This window comes from Cynara cardunculus, assembly GCF_001531365.2.
Source record: "Cynara cardunculus var. scolymus isolate 2C chromosome LG 2, CcrdV1, whole genome shotgun sequence".
NCBI classification, from domain to species: Eukaryota; Viridiplantae; Streptophyta; class Magnoliopsida; order Asterales; family Asteraceae; genus Cynara; species Cynara cardunculus.
This window is the reverse complement of record NC_037529.1, coordinates 63,071,922-63,081,183: the sequence shown is the minus strand read 5'-3', so window position 1 is coordinate 63,081,183 and position 9,262 is coordinate 63,071,922.

Below are 9,262 nucleotides of genomic sequence, written 5' to 3'. Positions count from 1 at the left end.
AAGGGGTGCCTAAGTCGCCAGATCAGTATCTAAATTCACCACGTCGGTGAGCAAACAAATAGCTCACAGTACCTCATTTATATAAAGTTTATTTCACCAAAATTTTAATCAATAGCATGCTTCATAAACAACACATTTCAAAACATCAAACCATATTCCACATAGTTTCTCATAATAATTTAGCATGCTAGTTTTCACCTAAAAACTTACTTTGTACGTTAAAGGAAGTAAATAACCACATTTCACAACACTCATTTAAATCATGCATTTTTAACTACATATTTAAATATAAGAGAAATGAATCAGTTATGTAAAATACATGCATTGGCGTGTACCCAGTTTTAAGACTACTAGAACGCACCGTGCTAGATTAAGTTAAACCTAGTTTTCAACCAACTTGCACAATCTTCTTCCGACCTATACAAAACAATATGTGATCATCAAATCTATATATATATATATATATATATATATATATATATATAAACACTCTAAACCAAATATCTAGACATCCCTTTTACCTTTCCAACCTATTAAGAATCGTTCCAAACGGATTTAAGATCAAGTTTATGTGAATATTTGAAGATTGATTATATATTCACATCATAAAACATATCAGATCTGTTAAACTCGATTTTTGAGCTACCTACAACCCAAATCAGCTCATGCTCAAAAAGAGATCAAATGTAGAAGACATCCTAACGTTTTCCCAAAACTATTATAAGCTTAAATCTGAGTTAAGAGTGATTTACTATGATTTTTACAAGTTCCAGCAACAACGAGAACATCAATTTCGACCAAATCACTTTATGGTTTATGTTATACTTTCAAAACTCATCTCCATCATATTTGTTTCAACCTATGTAGATTCAACATTGAAATCCAACATAAATAATTCATAGCAAGGCTTTGCCCAAGTTTATATCAAAACACAGTGTACGAACTCAAGGTGTGCGTGAAACTTATTTTTGATATAAAGTTTGTTCAAAATCCAACTTACTGTCAATATATTCATTTTCTTAAATACAAATAATTATTGAATTGTAGGTATTCAAACATGTTTATTAAACTTTTATAAATACGTTTAGATAGTTCATACATCATAATCTTCACCAATTTCAAATAGCTCATAAAACTTCACCGTTTAGTTTAACCAGACTAACTATAGTTAATTAGGTTGCTTAACCTTTTTGTATTTTTCTTTCTTTTTTTGTTTTATTTGATCATAGAGTAAATTACACGATGGGTTTTTTTTTTTCTTTCCAGCCATTTTATACCCCTTATTATATTAATTAATTATAATTGTAACTAAAAATATTATATATATATATATATATATATTATTTTATAAACTAGAAGGGTACTCGCACAATGTAGCGAGATACATTTCGAATTTAATGTTTCATTTTATTTCTTTTTTTTTGTCTTAATCGATGTCGGTTTTATGTGGTTTTGATAAAAAAAATAATGTTTTTATTTTTGAATAAAATATAAATATGAAGATATCATAAAAAAATTAATATCAATACCAAACTAACTATTTAAAGTTTCTTTTTTTTATGTGTGTTTTTTTAATTCAAAATTTATTTTGATTTAATAATATAATTTTTTATAAAGATAATGATCAAGTATTTTGTTAGAAGTCAATGATTATCCTAATTTTTTTTAGCTTTTTATATTTAAAATGAGATATTTATCCTCTATTYAATTATATTTATCTGCAGTTAGTTACACGAATTCAAACATGAAGCTTTAATAAGTTGTACTTACGTACAATTTACTTGTAATTTTGAATTTTAAGTAATACGCATCAATAAACAAGACTTCATGCATAAAAAATGGTTTTTAAGAGTTTTTGTCAAATGTTTTATAATATAGTATAGATTCTTTTTTTAATGTGTGTATTTTTTTAATTCAGAATTTTATTTTGATTTAATAATATAATTTTTTATAAAGATAATGATCAAGTATTTTGTTAGAATTCAATGATTATCCTAATTTTTTTTATTTAAAATGAGATATTTATCCTCTATTCAATTATTTTTATCTGCAGTTAGTTACATGAATTCAAACATGAAGCTTTAATAAGTTGTACTTACGTATAATTTACTTGTAATTTTAAATTTTAAGTAATATGCATCAATAAATAGTACTTCATGCATAAAAATGGTTTTTAATTCATAATTTTTGCCAAATACTTTACAATATAGTATAGATTACATCGGTATCTGTAAAATAAGTTAAGTATTAAATATTTTTAATTTTTTATGCAATTCATCCAATATATATTTATAAATCCGTCTACACTAATCCAAAAAACAATAAACGTATTATATTTTAAGTTGGCTTCAGAAAATGTATAGTTTTTTTTTATTTATGTAAGAAGTAAATCAAAATTTATCTATTCTATTAATAAAAAATGCATCACTTTCAGATATTTCATTTAATATAATGTTTTTTTAATGCTTATCAAATAAAAAACTTTATAATATAACTATTAATTTTTTATATCAACTTAAATTTATCATACTGATAAAACAAGTAACCAATTAATAACCACACAACTTCATATTTTATACCAAAAATGAAACTGAATATATGAAATTGAGTAAACTATATTTTAAAACTATTAAAACTATACTTTTTACAATTTTTACACTAACTACAATCTCATTGTTTTATACTAAGGTCGTGTTTGTTTTATAAGAGGTGCTGAAGTCTGAAGTCTGAATTCACTTTTGAATTTGAAGAGGTGGTGCTGAAGTCTGAAATCTGAATCAGTCAGATTGTTTGTTTTTACGTCTGAAATCTGAAATCTGAATCAGTCAGACTGTTTGTTTTACGTCTGAAGTCTGAAATCTGAAATCTGAATCAATAAGACTGTTTGTTTTTGTAAACTGACAAACTTCTGAAGTCTGAAAATTGAATCAATTCATTTCAATTAAATTTAACTGAAATATCCAATCATTTAAACCATTTGTAATATATTTTTAACACATTCAAAAATTCAATTGAAATACGTCAATTGATTCAACACACAATAGAAAACAAGAATAAAGTCTCATAACAACTAGAATCAATATTCATTTTACATTAATTGTGTCGCAATTTCTTCTCTTAAACTAGCCATATATGTTTGGTCAGCGGCACTCCCATGCGATTGAATCTCTTCAGCCTCATCCTCGTCATCGTTCCCTTGTTCGTTGGTTTGATCATACTCAGAAAATAGCTCATCACTTAAACCTTCCTTCCGTATGAAGTTGTGAACCGCAAAACATGCAATAACAACGTCTCTTTGAACCTCAAGTGTAAATGGTGCCATTCTTTTTAATATTAGAAAACGTGCTTTCAGGACGCCATAAGAATATTTAATAACATTTCTAAGTTTTGCATGAGAATGATTAAACTTTTCATACTTGTTCATTGCTCGTCGACGATGAAAATCTCCGAGCCAATATCTAACATTACGATACGGCGCCATAWATCCTCGAGTATTTGTATACGCAGCATCACATAGGTAATATTTATCTGAAAACAATAAATAAAATGCTTGTTCAAATGAATATAGCAAATATATTACCTGTAAAATCAATAGTATACTTGAAGAGGAAATGGAAATCCAATATCACCATCTGTTAAAGCTTCAGACAAAATTTTAGAATCATGTGCAATTCCTTCCATCCGGCAACAACAAATGTAAAAACCATGTTGAAATCACAAATTGCCAGAACATTTTGATAGCATTCACCATTTCCTCGTCCTCTATATAAATGTTGCTCTTTAATAGGGACGATAGCATGTATTAAAGTTCCATCCAAGGCGCCAATTGCTCCCTACATTAAAGCTCAATAGCCAAAATAAATTTAGTTAGGAAAGTTATACAACTATTATCGAATTATTATTTACCTTAAAAATTCGTCGTAACCTTCTATTATTCCCAGAGATGTCTGGATTAGGATTGAATGATGTAGGAACTATGATCTCTTTTGCAAACTCCATCATTTTATCCAACATTTCATGAAATTTTTTATGAATTGTTTGTGTTGAGTGTTGGAACCTATTTTTCAACACTCTATAACGTCGATTGTGACCTATAATCATCAAGGAGGCGGATGAGAGCGACGTAAGGAGACGGATAAACAAATAAGAGGTATTAAGGGCTAGAGTTACCACTTAAAAATTCAGAAGAAACATTATGAATTCAGCTCTTAATTTGGGGAAAAAACAAACGATCTGAAAGTCTATATGTCTGACCGATTCAGACATAAAAGAAAATTAAGAGGAAAATTTTAAAAAACAAACAGGCCCTAAAACTATTAAAACTATACTACGTATTACTAAAGATTGAGTATATGAAATTCTGTGGTTGTTGATTTGTATTTATTTTTCATTACCATAAGTTTAAGTTGATATTTTGAAAAAAAAAAGTTATATTATAAAATTTATATTTCATACACATTAATAAACATTTAAGGGTGGTGTCTGATTGGTTTGAACTTGGCTCCAAAGGTCAAAAGTACCAGGAAGGTCTCAGGTTCAAATCTAAGGAGGAATAAAAATCCATTTGTGGCCACGAAGGTTCAAATACGGTGACTCCGAGCTATCTGCAAAGCAGGTGGTCGCCCTAGGGTTAGTCGGCTCGCATAGCGGGTTGGATATCCAGGTTAATAAAAAAACATTTAATTAAATGAAATATATTTGAAAACGATACATTTTCTATTAATAGAATAGTTAAATTTCGATTTTCATCTTACATAAATAGAAAAAAATGATATATTTCTTAAATCCAGCTTAAAATATGAAATGTTTTCTTTTGGATTAGTGTAAACGGATTTACAGATATATATTGGATAAATTGCATAAAAATTTAAAAACATTCAATACTTATATCCATTTAAAGGTACCAGTAAAACTTTTTAAAGGTGTAAATTATATAATAATACTTATTTTAATGTATTTTTTGTTAAAATTATCATTAGTTAATTAATATAATAATGGATATAATAATGGAATGGTAAGAAAGACAAAAATAAAAAATAAAAAAACAAATCACATGGACTAAAATTGTAATTTACTCTATGAATCAAATAGAAAAAATGGAAAAGGACAAAAATTGTAATTAGTTTAAAAAAATGGATCAAACTTGACATTGAGGGGCTGTTTGGCAATGCTAAATGATTTGATGCAGAATGATTAAGAGGCTCTCATGATATAGTGCAAAATGAAATATAATTGTTTGGTAATTGTGTACAATGAAATTAGAGCTCTTAATGATTAAGGGAGATTCATGATACAAAATTATTCAAAGAGTTTTAGAACCATTAAGAAACAGACATTTTTTGCCAAACAAAATTCACCTCTTAACGATTCAGAGGTTGTCTCTTAATGGAATTAATAAGAGGTAAACAAACAACCCCTGAGTAACAATCACACGGGCCAAAATTGTTATTTACTCTTTAAAAAAAATAAGTTACTCTAGAATATTTAATTTGTATACAATTTAATAAGAGTGTAAGATTTCTGAATGATTTTCTAAAAAGATGGATGAAAAACACAATTTAGGCGGAATATGAATAATCAAAAGGGATAGTGCGAAAATTATTTTAAAAAAATGAAAATAAATATTTTATTTATGCCACGTGATCAGAATGATTTGTCATTATTCCACATCACGTTCAAGCCACGTAAGCAAATAAAAGTAATTGTTTTTTTAATGGAAAAATTGCATAAAAATGTTATCAACTATAAACCAATTTCTATTTTAATAAACAAACTTTCAAAACTATCATTTTAGGGTCTGAGACAAACTTTATATTTATTTAAAGTTTCAATTATATGTTCAATAGATGATATGACATAAAATAAAAAACCAAATGTTTACATGGATAATAGAAAAGGTATGTTAGAAAATTTTATAGATTTGTTCCAAGTGCACTTAGAACCCATTCCATCATACCAAAGGGCATTTGGCCTAGCGGTATCGTAGCCCTTGGCCTTCTAGGAGGTCAGGGGTTCAAACCTCACTATAGGTGAGGAGGGTGTGTGAGTTTATCTGTTGCATTTGTCGTATATAAATATTATATACTTCAAAAAAAACCCATTCCATCTTCATAACTCTCCGACAACATCCCATTCTCGCAACCCACGTCATTTCCCACAACATCCCCTCCACTATCCACCATCACTGTAAAGATCACGTTTTCAGACCCTTTTCTACAAAGTTCAAATCACACATTGGTTTCACCTCCGTCCCCATTCCACATTCTCCTAAAAACTACCACTCAACCCTTCATTAAAGATTCAAATTACAGATAGGGGTGAGCATGGGTCGATTGGAGTAGAAAACACAAAACCCGATCGGGTTTCGAGTATGACATATAGCGTGCGAATATCAAAATTGGGTGTGTAGGGTTTCGAGTTTCAGGTTTTGGGCTTTGTCGAGCTTCGAGTTTAATCGGGTCGGACTTCAGGTTTAATCGGGGCAAGGTTCGGGTTGATGCAATATATGACATATTGCATCATGTACATCAACTATTGAAATAGAATCCTCATTGTCACGAGCAAAGCATATTTGCCATTTTTACATATATAAAAGCAAATTAAAAATGATATAAATACACTAATTCAACTATATACTACTATAAGTTGAAAAGGAATACTAAAAATACATAATTACTGTCGTACATTTCTCAAACTTTTCAATATCATCTATGTTTTCTTCAAGTGCAATTGTCTACCTAAGGCCTTTTAGCCAATCTTATGTACATATAAGGACTTCTACTATCTATAAGATACTAGTACTAAAAATTGATTCAAATGCCACACTGGAAATTGGAACAATGATTTCTCTGGCCACTTTTGAAAGGATAGGAAACATTTCACTATTAACCTTCCACTATCTTAAAATATCAACATTGTTTGTATCATCAAGTTCACTCTTTTTGTTGAGTAAGGCCCCACTTTTCATCTTTTGTTTTTTTAATTGACTTTTTAATCTAGCTTGTACCCTTCCAACAGGAACATTCTCACATTGAACGGGTGAGGAGGCATCTCAGTAGTATAAGGTTCAGAATATGTTGACACATAAACTTCAAATAACACATTTAGTTTAGATTTTACCTTCTCAAAACATGACTTACCTTAGTTGTCACCATACGTTTGATTAAGTTGGACTTGTATGTACTCAACCTTGTCTCTGGGGTCCAATATGTTGACAAAAAAGATGATAAAATTCATCTTATATAGATCACCGCAATATTTACTAAACTTCTCTTTCATTTTATCAACCATTGCATGTTCATAAATCAAAAACCCAAAGGTAGTCAGCAACAAAATATAAGTAAATATTACAACTCAAGTTGATTAAAATTAAAGGAAAATAGATATACGTTTTCAATAGCAAACTTAGATAGTAACATATCAGCAAATATGCAACTCAAATAAAAAATCATAGATAAAAAAGAATTGGAGGTGACATAAAGAGAGCCATAAATTCTAATTGTCATCTCATAAAAGGTCTTAAAGATCAGCAAGCTCTCAACATATAACCAATCAAAGTATAAAGGCACAAATTACCTAAACCCAAAGTCAACGAGTTGTCACTACTCTCATATGTTTTAAAAAAACTTTTTTGTAAGTTATTGCAGTTCGAAGCATCATATTTGTGGAGTTCCATTTTGTTTGAAAGGCATCGGCTAAGATACTTATAATAGATGAACTTCCATTTAGGTTTGTTGAAGGGAAGTATTTTAAGGAGTTTGTTGTGACTGCATGCATTAGATTTAAGATCCCCTCTAGATGGATAGTTAATATAGCGATACATTTGGCATATAATTTGAAGAAGACGAATCTTAAGAAATTGTTTAAGTCAAGCACGCAAGGCATCACTTTGACTACCGACACTTGGCATCTGTTTAAAAAATTAATTACATGTGCATCACTGGCTCTTGCACATTTTATTGATGAAGAATGGAAACTGGATAAAAAGTCATCTCATTTGTACCAATATATTCACATAAGGGGAGAATGTACAGCTAAAGCCCTAAAGAGTCGTTTGCTTGAATGGGGAGTCAAAAATATTTATCATCATAATTGACAATGCCTCAAGCAACGATGTTACCATTGGTTCTTGAAAAACATGTTGGTGTCTTGGGTTGTTCCACTAGGGCCAAGTACATACATACAAGACGCATTGCTCACGTTTTGAATTTGGTTGTCTAGGATGTTTGAAATTAGCATATTCATTAGGTAAGAAGATTATGGATTGCATTAAGTGGCTGAGGGGTTCTCCATCTAGGTTGAATAAATTTATAGTAGAGAACTTGGGGAGTTGCTTGAATTGGAAGAGAAAAGTTATTTATGTCTTGATTTTTCAGCTAGATGGAACTCCACCTGTATGATGCTTGAACAACAATAGCTTACAAACAAGTTTTTGAAACGTACGAGAGTAGTGACGACTCATTCTCAAAAGAACCGACACAATACGCCTAATCGATTGGAGTTGCTAAAATTCTGTCCATATTGTTACAAACATACGATTCATGCGGAGATAAAGAAATAGATCGAACCGAGCACCGCCGCCCTTATCTTACAAGGAAAGGGAAAAAATGACATTATATATATATATATATATATATATATATATATATATATAAAACATATTTAACATAGTTAAAGATAATTATAAACAAACCAAATCCTATTTATTTATTCTAATTAGAAATACGGCTGAAATAGGATTTTAGGGAGAAGAAATAAACTAACCAAACCATGGATATAATTGGAGATACCATTGTTTCTGGTACAGAAGTTCCTATAAAAATGGGAAATGCCCTACCTTTGAGTGCGGTTTGAACTATTGATTTACGTAATTGGAAGTAACCAATTAGGTTTACGACGAAACCTAGAATCGATCACTGATCCAATTTGAGTACCTCTACAGGATAGACCTCAACAGAAAACTGAAGAGTAACGGCAGCAAGTGATTGAGTTCAGTAGTTCCTCATATAAAATTATTGACTCTAGAGATATGTGATAATCACCGTTATACATCACTTGGGTTATCGTTTTGGTTGATAAGTTTAATTTTTGGTATAATCATGTGATATGGATGTGATAATCATGTGAGATGGGTGTGATAATCACCGTTATACATCACTTAGGTTATCGTTTTGGTTGATAAGTTAAATTTTTCAGTGTAATCATGTGATATGGGTGTGATAATCATGTGAGATGGGTATGATAATCACCGTTATACATCACT